This window comes from Furipterus horrens, unplaced genomic scaffold, assembly GCF_987537825.1.
Source record: "Furipterus horrens unplaced genomic scaffold, mFurHor1.1.pri manual_scaffold_1, whole genome shotgun sequence".
Taxonomy (NCBI): domain Eukaryota; kingdom Metazoa; phylum Chordata; class Mammalia; order Chiroptera; family Furipteridae; genus Furipterus; species Furipterus horrens.
This window is the reverse complement of record NW_028327171.1, coordinates 35964548-35977585: the sequence shown is the minus strand read 5'-3', so window position 1 is coordinate 35977585 and position 13038 is coordinate 35964548.

Below are 13038 nucleotides of genomic sequence, written 5' to 3'. Positions count from 1 at the left end.
GTAAATAGTGCTTCTATGAACATAGTGGTGCATAGGTTCTTTTGAATCGATGTTTCAGGATTCTTTGCATATAATCCTAACAATGAAATTACTGGATCAAAAGGCAGTTCCATTTTTAGTCTTTTGAGGAAATTCCACACTCTTTTCCACAGTGGCTGTACCAGTCTGCATTCCCATCAATAGTGCACTAGGATTCCCTTTTTCCTGCATCCTCGTCAGCACTTGTTGTTTGTTGATTTGTTAATAATGGCCATTCTGACTGCTGTGAAGTGGTATTTCATTGTAGTTTTAATTTGGATCTCTCTGATGGCTAGTGATGTTAAGCATCCTTTCATGGGCCTATGGGCCCGCTGTATGTCCTCCTTTAAGAAGTGTCTGTTCAGGTCCTTTGCCCATTTTTTAATTGAATTGTCTATCTTCTTGGTGTTGAGCCATACAAGTTCTTTATATATTTTGGAGATCAAACCCTCGTCTGAGGTATCATTGGCAAATATGTTTTCCCATGTGGTTGGTTCCCTTTTTATCTTGCTGGTGTTTAATTAGTGAACTTTTAAATGATTATCTAATTCTAGAGTCTTGAAATAATACAATACTTTCTTTAATAATCAGAAAAAAATACATTTTTAATTAATTTCCTACAGCCACAAACTCTCTTGGATGTTCACAGAATATTTAAATGCAATGACATGAATGACTAAAACAAATATAATTTGTGTAGCCCCAAGGAATACATTGTAACATGGAAGAGTATGTCTAAAAGTAATGCTTAAAAAAAAAAAAAAAAGATAGAAGTAACACCTAATACAAAAAGGTAGATTATTTTAAATATACAAACACATAACACAAATATTAGTTTCAAATAATGGATTTCCAATGTCACCAGTTTTGATTCACAAGAAGTTTTAATTTTATATTATAAGAGCATATGTTGATATCATTGAACATGAATGTTGACTTCAAATAGGTGAAATGTTATAGTTCAATCATACTAACAAAAGGACTTATCCTATAACAAATTCCAAAACATAACTGTTGACTTCAAAATAAACACTTGGGTTTTCTTATATCTCTATGAATGTGCATTAGATTCACTTAAACTATGTATTTAAAAGTGATACAATTTCTGTGCTTGAACCATGTCAGCATCCATTTGTTCATATTAAATTCTATAAAATACAATAATTAGTTGCAACCATTTATCTTTCCATCCTTCATTTCCAGGTTTGATTCCTATATAATCTGGATTGATATCCAAGTGAGGAATGAAGAGTTTTGCATGTAACTTTTTTGCATTGCTTTTACTAGGCAAAATCTCAGGATTAAACTTCACAGGGGTCTGATTTATGATCAAAGACAATATTTTCTGAACTGACACAGTCACTTAGAGATTTGGAAAGCAAAAGGAATGTGATAAATAGTTCATGCAGTGGAAGAAACTGCTCTCTGATGCCTGTTTTTTCCTTTGAACCTTCAATGCCATCTCTGAAGGCTGAGTAGTGATAGAAAGAACAGAATGAAATCAATCCAATGAGGTCCCACATTGCCTATACAAACTATCTCATTTAATCTCCCTATGCTATAAAAGAATATTGTTATTTCTATTTTATAGATTAAAAAATAAGACTCGGAGGGATAAGCAACTTGCCTAAGGTTGTACAGTTCTTAAGTTTGGAGACTGAAATGCGTATCCTGGACATTTATCTTTGCTTACTCCCTTGGTGATCTAATCCAGTCTCATGGCTTAATACCATCTGTAGGTCAATACTCCCAAATATCTATACCTATATCTACATCTACATCTATATCTAATCTATATCTATATATCAAGCCTGGGTCTCTCCCTGAACTCAAGATTTCTTTGTCCACCTGCCTATAAGACATCTTTACTTGGATTCCAAAGAGACTATGCAAATTCAACATGTCCAAATTTGAACTATTTATATTCACCTCTCAAAGCCTGCTCCACGCTCAGCCTTTTCCATCACAGTTGATGGCAACTTCATTCTTTCTACTTTCTCATGAAAAACCTGGGAGTCATCCTAGACCCAAGTTTCCAAATTTACTTCCAATTCATAAGAAAATCCTGTAGGCTTTATTGTCAAAATATTTCCAAAATTCAACCCCTTTGTTTCCCCCACTTCCATATCACTGTCTTGGCAGAAGATATTATCACTATTCATCTAGATTATTGCAATAATGTTTTTTAACTGGCCTCCTCTCTTAAAAACTTGCTTTGCTTTCCCCATACTTTATTATTGATCCAACAATCAGAATTATCTTTCTGAAATATAAGACTCTTATGATCACAACCTTTCAATGGAATCATCCTAATCAGAGCAAAAGCCAGTCTTTACAAGATCCTGGAAGGTCATCTATGATCTTCACCACTCCCCTTACTGTTGTGACCTCACCTCCTAATACACTCCCTCTCACTCCTTCAAGTCCAGCCTTAGTTGCTTCCTTGATGTTCACACAGGCATGCACTCACTGTAGAAATTTTGCATACACTGCTCCTTCCACCTGAAGAGCTCCTTTACCTCATTCAAGTTTATTCCAACTATCACCTTACTGAAGTTTACTTTGACCATCTAATTTTGAATTTAAATGATAGCTTCCTTCCCCAACATCCCTCATACATACCCCTTCTCTGCTTTATTGTTTCCTTTATGGCACTTAACATCTTTGAACACATTATATAAATTACTTACTTTGTTTATAGTCCATCACACTGAAAATAGGATATGAGCTCCCTGAACACGGAAATTTTTGTCTGCTTCATTCACTGTTGTAGCTCAAGAGCCTAAAATTGAGTCCAGCATCATAAATAGCTTTGACAAAATAAGTGATTCAATCTAACATTAGATTCTAGTCAGTTTTCACTATTAATCCTATCTCACCAAACTTCTCCTACCCGTTTGTTTCTCGTGAAGGAGCATTTACTCTTAGTTTAAATACCTCTGGATTGATTGTCATAAATTCTATAAACATCTGATTGTCCAGTTGCAATGGAATCTTCATAAAAACATGCCAGGTCTAAACTAATCTGGAATCATAACATGAACATATGTTCATCTTCTACTGAATTTTTATTAACCATTTTTTGACACATTCTCATCTTTATACCTAAATTCCTTATGTTATATTACTCTCAGGAAATAAGAATATGTGACCAGAGGAAAAATTCAGCAAGAGAAAAATGGTGAAGTATAAAAAAATCTAGTGAAATGATAGTAGAGTGAAGGAAATACATTAATGTTTCCAGATTTAGGCCATGGAAAAAAACCTCTAAAAAAGTGTAACACAAGAGGATAAAAGGTACAGGGTAGAAGTCACCTGAAATATTTGGCTTATCAAGCTTCTGATGAAAGTATCACAAACTCTCTGAGAAAGAAAATCAATATCTGTCCAGGAAAAGTTGAATTGAGAATGAAAACAATGAATCTTTATTGAGCTCATCCTACATCAATGTATTGGGCACTTAGCAACATACTGATGCTCAGAGAAGTTAGTTAATTTAAATGAGTTCATGAAATGGCCAGAAACAGATTGGATTCATGCATTCAGAAAACAATACCTTTTCTCTGCTATAGGTCAAAGCAGAAGTTTTGAAGCCAAATGACAAAGATAACTGGATTTTCTTTCTTTTATTTTTTTTTTTTAAGCATTGTCATACCATGCTACCTACATGTTCAGAAAAAGCTACGCCTTTATTTCTCTGAATACTTCATTCTAAGACCTAAGTAAGTGGTGCAATCCTTCTCTTCTTTAGAGACTGAATTTAGGTGACTCTGTCACAGAATCACTGATTATCACCAGAGAGCATTCTCTACCATGTCTATGCAAACCTGTCCACAGAGGTTGAGAGGAATTCTTCTAGGAGTATGGCAACAAACCACTGAGGGAGGCCTTCAGAGTGGTCATCAGTCCTCCAAACAACACTGAGAACGCAGTAGAGTTAAGCTCTCAATCTGCTTGCTATTAAGAATACTGAGCTAAAATCCACAAGTCCTCCTGTCATAGTCCATTCAGGCTTCTATAACAAAATGCCAGAGACTGGGTGGTTTATACAATAAAAATTTGTCACAGTCTGAAAGCTTGAAGTGTAAGATCAGGGTACCTGATTGGTTCCATGAGGGCTCCTTCTGGGTCACGGATTTCTCATTGTATCCAGAGAGGCAGGGGAGCTCTCTGGAGCCTCTTTAATAAAAACACATACCAGTCATAAGGGCTCTGCCTTCACGGCTTAATGACCTCCCAAGATTACCCTCCAAAATCTCCACTTCCTAATGTTATCACATTGAGCTTTAGTATTTCAGCATATACACTTTGAGGGGAGAGAGGCTGACCAGTGTGGCTCAGTTCCTTGGGCATTGTCTTGCAAAGTGAAAGGTTGCCAGTATGATTCCCAGCCCAGGGCCCATGCCTGGGTTGGGGGTTCGGTCCCCAACCAGGGTGCATGTGAGACAACTGATGGATGTTTCTCAAATCAATGTCTCTCGTCTTCTCTTTCACCCTCTCTTCCCCTCTCTTTAAAATAAGTAAGTAAAATATTTTAAAAAATATATTGGACAGGACACACAAGCATTCAGACCACAGCACCTCCCTTTCATGGAGTTTAGATAGGGTGAGGAAGACAGATGGTAATGGGCTGCAAAAGCACAGAGTAATATTAGGGAGTGCAGCCTTGGGCCAGTGCAAGGCAGGGGAAGTAATAGGGACAATAACATAGCAGTTGATTGGGCAGACATGGTGATTAAGAAGTTAGAAGAAGGTACTATCACACAGATGAAGAGTTAGCTTGAAGGGGTGCTAAGAGCAGGAAGTAGAACCTTAGTCTCTCAGGTGAGGCTCAGGGGTCCATCCCCAGTCAAAGTATCTATTTACAAGGAAACCAGCAGATATCCATTTCCCAGCTGGAGAAAAACAAAGTAAGAATAGGCCCTCAGAAGCCAAGCAGAAGTCAAATTATCAGTAACTTGTTGCATCTCCAAAATCCAGAGTTCTTTAGAAAGCTATTTTACGCCCTTGTGCTCTCAGTAAGTAAGGTAGGATCTTACTATAGCTATAACTGTAACTATTGTTCCACTGACATTGGCTTTGAGAAAGAACTACAGAAGCCAGGAATTAGGAGGGGCCAACAAAGATATGGATGAAACATCATTTTTGCATTCATTAAACTTCTAAGTGTTTGCAAATCTGACAAGTCATAAGCAACTATAAGAAGAAGAAAAATGCCTAATTGGCAAAAGATTATATGTATTCGAAATATATAAGTAATAGTCAGAATGGGTTTGAAAGGAAATTACATATGCTAATCATTTAAAAAGAAGAAAGAGATTGGGGAAAATGTGAACATGGCCAAGCAAAGGGTAAAAAAGTCAAAAGAGAAGAGAACAATTAATGAGGTAAAAGCAGAAAGTAGAAAAAGAGAGACAAAGAGAAAAGAAACACCTCTGCGCTTCTCTTCTATAACCATTGGGGAACCACTGGATTTTGCTTCCTCAAGGCTTTAGTAATGAGGCCATCAGAAAGGGCAGGGGTATTCCCAGGATTCCTTCATCATTGCCAAACAGGTCTGTCCATTCAGCATGATGTTCATTCACCCTGATGATGACCATGGGACACAAATGACTGTTGAAGGATGAAGCAATCCTCAGAACTAGATAATAGATAGACAGATAATAGAGAGATAATAATACAATGCCAAGTTCCCCAAGTGCAGAATAAATTAATATATTTCCTGTACATTGCTAGCAGTAAAATATACAGATTTCAATCCTCTAATATCTCAAACTGCACACAGTACTCATTAACTGATATGTTATATAGAAATAGAGCACTTGAGCTTTGAGATCCCTTTCTGTAAAGTTCATGGCTGTATTTCTTCTTAGATAAACTCAGTTGCATCAACCGCAATAATCACACCTAGTAATAGTGAATATTTATTTTATTTCCACACCCTTATGTGTCAGGTTCTGAGCCAACCACTTCATATATATTTCCTTTACTCCTCAAAATGTTCCAAAAGTAAAGCAATCCTTATCTTCCTTTATGAATAAGAAAATTGAGGCATAGAGATATAAATAGCTTGATGTAAAGCTGCGATTCACATGTGAGCCCTCTGACTATAATAAGGCCTATGCTCTAAATCACTCCACTGCCTGACTCCACTATATGATGCTGCCTTCTGCTCTGGTATTCTGTATTCTGTATTCATATAGAACTTAATAATATATAAATGACCTTTTCAGACTTTGACTCATTTGATCCTTACAACTACTCTATGAAACAGGCAAGGACATGTTGTCTTTCCCATTTTATAGGTAAAATCGTTGAGCTCAGTCAGATTAAGCAGCTTCCACCAATCACTAATACATGACAAAGTTAGAACCGATATGTAAGGCATCTCACCGCAAGTCCAGGGCACTATCCACTTCATCAAACTTTTCCATCCTACATCTTCTAGGAACAAGCAAGATTTGTCTTCATACTGCTAAATGACTTGTTGAGGAGTAAAAAATAATAATAATAAAGATCACAAAAAGAGACACAATGCTTGTCATTTGCCTTAAATAATTGCCCTCTCCCACCCCCTGAAGTCTCATTAGATTTAAACAGCAATCCCTATAGAATAGGGAGCTGTAAATTTGCCTATTTTGCACTTGACAGAGGAGATTTTTGTTAAAAAAACGTTGCTTAAAGATCCATAATTTAAACATATACCACTGAATACTATACCTAATTGGAAGAATGTTAAATCTAAGTATTTGGAATCATCATTTAATCATAATTAGCTTAAAGAACAAATGCGGTTTCAAGATACTCCAAATGTTCCGATTTTGTTTGATAAACACTGAAACAGAAACGGAAGAAAAGTTTTGCTCACTTTGCAATTTCCTCCTTCAGTGCCCTGTGTCTCCTTCTATATCTTATTTTGAGTTCTTATTTCATTGTATTAGCTTAGAGGTTCTTTGATGAAGCTTTTCATATATGAATATCTTGGGGCCCCTCTACTGCAATGCCCTAGGACCCCTGTCAGACTTCCTGTTGCCTGTTGATTTTTTTTTTTTTTTTTAGGCCCTAAATCCTCAGCCTTCTCAATACCACTTACCCCCTCACCCCCACTTTCTGGTCCTGCTCCAACAAACCTGACTGCAAAGTGAGAGGTTGTTCCCCAAAGACATTCGTTGAAACCTAATCCCCAAAGTGATGATACTTAGAGGAGGAACACTTGAGATGTGAGTAGGTCATGAAGGTGGAGCCATGATAAATGAGATCAGTGCCCTTATAAAAGAGACCCAAAGGAGGTTCCTTCCCCATTCTGCTATATTCTTACATGGTAAGAAGACAGCTGCCTATGAAGCAGGAAGTAGACCCTCACCAGACACCAAATTTGCCTTCATCTTGGGCTTCCCAGACTCTAAAAATATGAGAAAAAATTTTCTGTTGTTTAAGCTGCTCCGTATATGGTATTTTTATTATAACAACTTGAATGGACTTACAGATATTATATATAAATACCTTCTTTTCCCACTCTGATCAATGTTTACGCATTTCCCTCTCTTTCTCTTCAGCCAGTGATGCAGCTAGCATGTTGCTTGGAGACAACAAGGTGTTCAGATGACCATTTCAGGCCCTACAAAACCCTCTCCTCTCTGGGCTTCCTGCTAAGATATGCCACACACCCCAATGCAGTCTAAGCATGGAGATTCCACTGATGCTCCCTATCTGTGCAAAGCTCATGCCAACCCCTCTGCCTTTGATGGTGGCCTTACACACCACCATCACTGTTCCTTTCTCCTTCATCCTCATCCTCTGCCCAGAAAGAACAGGTTTCTTTCTACCTTCTTGCCCATGGGGTGGGCAGATCACCTATCTGTAGGTCCAGGGCTTCCTACTTCAGCTCAGAACTTCTCTAGACACCTGGGGCCAAGGCTCCCTGAAGAAGTATTAACCAATGTCTGCCAGACTCCTGGCAACTGGCAGAATTCCTGGGGATCTTTTCCTCAGTAATAGCCCCCTTTGCTGGACTGAGAAGTACTATTTGAAAAATTTAAATGAGATAGACAGGTAGATGTATAGCAAGATAATTGAATGAATAGATGATTGATAGCTAGAAAAGTAGATAGACCAAAAATAAATAATATTTGCTTCTTTGCCTCAGAGCAAATTTGTATACTAAAGTCCTACAGACAGATGAACATATGCTCAGAGTCACATTACATGTCCCCAGCTACCAACCCCCAATAGATTTTCTCACAAATAGATTAGATATGGGCAGTTTTTCAGAAAGCAACTTGGCTAGGGTGCCAATGCAGAAATAGAATAAAAGAATGTTTATAAAGAAAGAAGATCATACTGCCAGAGAGTCAAGTATAACTAATCTTCCCTCTCATTTTCTCCTTCCCATCTGTAGCACAAAGCACAAATAATGAAGTACTTTCTTGAAGAGAATGACTGTTACATGGAAAGGAACATAAGAAACCATTTTTCACCAACATCATGCACTGCAATCATTATTATTTTATTTTATTTACTATAATCAGGTCAACAAAGTGCCACTATATGAGCCAGTGGATATTATTGTATTTTATAGAATCATTCTCTCCAATGACTGTGTATAATGACATACCTGATGATGTCAAACTTAGAGGCCTGAGAAGTTTGAAGAATAAGGCCCTTTTGTTCAAAGGGGAAGTGCAGCAATTCTGCCTTTTCAATGTTTTTATAATTTGGGTTAGAATGGGTGAAGATAAAACAATAGAAAACCCAGTCATGTTCACTGAACTCCTACAACAACAATCAATATATTTTCTTAAAATATTTTGTCAGCATGGTAATTAAGAGAGTACCCTCGAGACTGTATGCATTTGGCCATTTCTTCATGAAAAAGGTCAGTGCAAATAAAGATACATGGCTTCTATTTCTCTTTTGGTGTACTGATTTTCTCTTCCCTACCATGGGACTCAAAGACTAGCTTAAATGATGTCCTGGCAGCAGCCCTGCTTCTACTGTTTTATAACAAAATCACTAGCGCAAATATGTGTAAGTGTGTATCTGTTAGAGAGAAATGGAGAATGAGAAAGAGAATGTGTTTGAGAACTGGCATGTTCATCTAAAGAGTTTTATTCTTTATCTTTATTTTTTTGGTAACATCATTGACATTACAAAAAACAGTACACTGGCATAAATTTCAAACATACAAACTTGTTAATGGCAGGATCAAAGAGAGAATACCTTTTTTTTCAAAATATAATTTTACATTTTGAAATATGACTGACTTTCTGGATTGCAGCCAGGCAATTACCATTCACAAATATTTCAAGTGGGAAAAGTGAAGTGCTTGCTACTAGCCCCATAATTTGGAATCGCTGCTAACAGGTTTTACATATCACCTTTTTGGCCATTCTTTTTTAGAAAATACAATAAAGTCTTAATATTTCTGCATTTCAGACCTCATTGTCAGCTCTGCTGATGCCTGAGACAAAACTGTGTAAGTGGCTCCCTCTGGTGCTGCTGCTGGTATTAGTCCTTTTTTTTTTTTTTTTTTAATTCACAACCATAGATGTAAACAAGATTATTTTAGAAAGGTAAGTAGAAGCCCTCAGGGATTGCATTACAAGAAATGTATCCTGGGTCATATTCCACCTGGAATAAAGACAGACAGAGGTGGTGTCTTTTATGATATAAGAACAGACATAAATTCTTCTTGGGCCTTTTCTCTTCACTTCATACACTCCAAAGGGGATCGCAAAAGGTAAAAGAGAAATCGTGTTCACTAAGCCCTGGTCAGAGTTTCTGATTCTCATTGCTGAAAATGCTAATGCCCCCAGAATCTATGTAAGTACCTCTAATGGACCTTGGTGGCCATCAGCCACCAGCCCAGGACTCCACTTTGACCTGTGACCTACACAGCAGTGATGAGAACGAAAGAGGGGTAATAAACTGTCTGTTGCAAGAGGCAACTGAAGGGTCCAGAACAGCATATCTGAACGGTAGTGGGAAGGAAGCTGGCCAAATCTCCTACATGGCTGCAATCCATAACTATCTCCAACGAGCACTCCTTTCAATATCAGTCCATCACAGCCAATGTTCAAACTTTAGGCCTCTAGTTTAGTCACCACAGTATAAAGCCTCAGTGATCAGTCTAAGGCTATCTGCAGGCTCTCCCATGTCGATGGTGTCCTCCTTTCTGCGCAAGAGGCAGCACATCCTCCCTGATCCATTTCTCTAAAGCACAGCATAGCCTCCACCACCAGCCAGAATGTTAATGCATTATCACTCCATACACTGAGAAAAAAAGTGACCATATGTAGCCTATGCCAGTGGAGCTGTAACTGTGAAGAACAATGGCTCTGAGTCAACAACAGAATTAAACAACTCCCTCTTGTGAAGCTCTTCTGAATATTTTAAGTGTTGCCTTGAAAGTGTGGGTTTATGTGCAAGCGTAAACATTAGCTTAATGCAACTTTTTGGTTCGAAATATGCCAGAGTTAAAAAATCAGAATTGAAATGCAGAAAATAACTTTGGAATAAATTTAATTTTTTCAAGTGTGATTAAAACATGATTGAAGAGGCATACTTTATGTATAATTAAAGTTGCTTTGTAATTAAGAGATTTTAGCATGTATAGAAAATGATACAGCTTAGTTTCAAGATTTTACAAAGGAGCCTATTAAACACTCACTTCCTTGCAAGCTTATGACTCAAATGTTTTCACATTCTAACGCTGATAGAGTCCTTGACTTATTTCTTAAAGCTGTCAATTTCACCATTTCTAAATGCTTTATCCTTCCTTCATGTGTTAGTAAAATAAAAACAGCCCTATCTTTCTTGCATTAGCCAAAATGTGAATGCGGAACACTCTATATCTAATTTCCAAGGCTCCAAAGGATTCCCAGAATCTCTGAGACATGGTTTGGCTTATTTTTTTCTTCTCCACTATGTCTAGCACCATGTCTGATGTATTACATAAAATGCATGTGATAAATGGCTGTTACTAAGTGAGCAGAGTGCTGTTGTACATATGTGTGGAAGGTTACCATGGTCAGAAAAACACTTCTGGACATTCTTTATAGGCCTGGCCAATGTGCTATTATGTTTTATTTCATTTAATCCCACAACAGCCCTATGAGATTGACATCATCAACCTTTTTGAACAGATACATAAACTAAATCAAAGAAAAGATGAAGACTAGAGAATCACACATTTTAGTACTAATATAACGACTGGGTGATCTTCAGGCTAAAGAATGAGGTGGCACAAGCTTGTTTTCTGAGTCTTGTTAATTTTAGCCCCTTTCTCACACTCCTGTTTTTCAATCCCCAAACCTCCCCAGGGGTTGGCTCTTGGTCTCCCTGTAAGGCCCTACAGCATTCTTCTGCTAAGCACCTAGCAGGATCCAGGGCTTCATCTCACTGGCAATGCTCCTGGCTTAAACTGATCTTTCCAGCCTTCCCCATCAATTTCTATTTATGTTTCATTCATTTTATCCTAGTTTCACATGGGGGAGGGAAAAATTCACAGAAACGTATTCATACTAGAGTGTTGGCTGCTGACATTCATAGTTAGGAGGCTTTTGCAATAGTCCCATGGCGCCATGGAAATTTTTGAATTTGGTTTCTGGTTTTAGGTACAGAAAGGGAAACATGGAGAGAATGCAGGGATCAGGAGGCACGGGCATGGAGGGAAAGAAAGAATATTCATGAGGAAAAGGAAAAACATATGCTGAGTTTATTTTCCTGGTGACCAAGAACACATTTCCTAGCATATTTCCCTTTTCTCATCTAAACAGTGTATGAAATATGAATAACCTTTCTAAGAAAAGTAGTCGTTCCTTCTCATACTTTCTCATATCTGTCATTCACCTACAATTTCCAATAAAATCACACAGATAGATGGAGATGGATAGAGAGAATATAGACAGATATACATATACGTACATTAAGGTTTTGCAAGCTTGAATATAGCAAGATATTTAAAGGATATTGCAGACTTAAAGGTACTCTTTATAGTCTCTGCATCTCCCTGATAGATTATTCTCTTCCAGTGACTGTGCCTTCTTTCTGTCTTATAGCATAATCACCGCACTCTCTTTTTCTTTTCAGGGTTGCATGGTACAGAGATGACCCCATAGGAGAGGTGGTTCTTTGAAGTTTCATGCTTCTTTAGAGTTTTAGAGAAGACCGGTGAGGTAATGACATTCTGAATTGAATACCAGCACTATTCCTTGTGTATTTATGACTGGCAGTCTTCATGAAGCAATTCGTGAGAAATTATTAAATATGACCATGTTTATAAAGTCCTATAGAAAACATGTTCATGCTCTTCTGATTCCTTCCCTGTTCCCAGGGTGCTGGTTATTCTAGCCACTGATTCCCAACATGAGCTGCTCTTTTTACCGAGAATGGATTCAAAGGGAGTCAGGAGGGACATATTGATTTCATGTGCAATTCAGTAGAAACAGTGGAATAGATCTCACTTGAAATTGCACCTCTCAGACCTGAAAAAATGTTACCTTTTTCTTCTTTTTAAGTGATGAGAATGATCGCTTAGTGTTAAAAGACAAATTAGCACCAACTAGAGCCTTTCTCCCTTAAGTAGATGAGAGATTTTGATTATGAGTGTCCTGTGATTGGCAGATCTGAAAGAACTGACTGAAGTACCTGACTGAAAGGAAGGATGAGAAAGAAAATATGTTTGGTGAGCCAGAGTGTTTCTGATGCTTCCAGAGAGAAAGGTGCCCAAGTTAGAAAACAATATCTGGGCAGGCTGCAATAAGAAGAATCTCCTCATCTGGTGACCAACAATCAAATGATCTCAAATAAATTTGGTATCAACCAGTGACATTACTAGTTCTTATGCTCAGAAAGTTACATTTTTCACTTTAAATGATTTGTTTTCTGGTAGAAATGATTCTTTTCTGGTATGGGTAATATGAGCCAGTTTTTGCAAGGACCTGTTTTTCTCAGGGTAAATATATACTTGATATTTTTGAACTGCAAAGGTTCTAAGCCAAACTACTCAACACAGAGTTA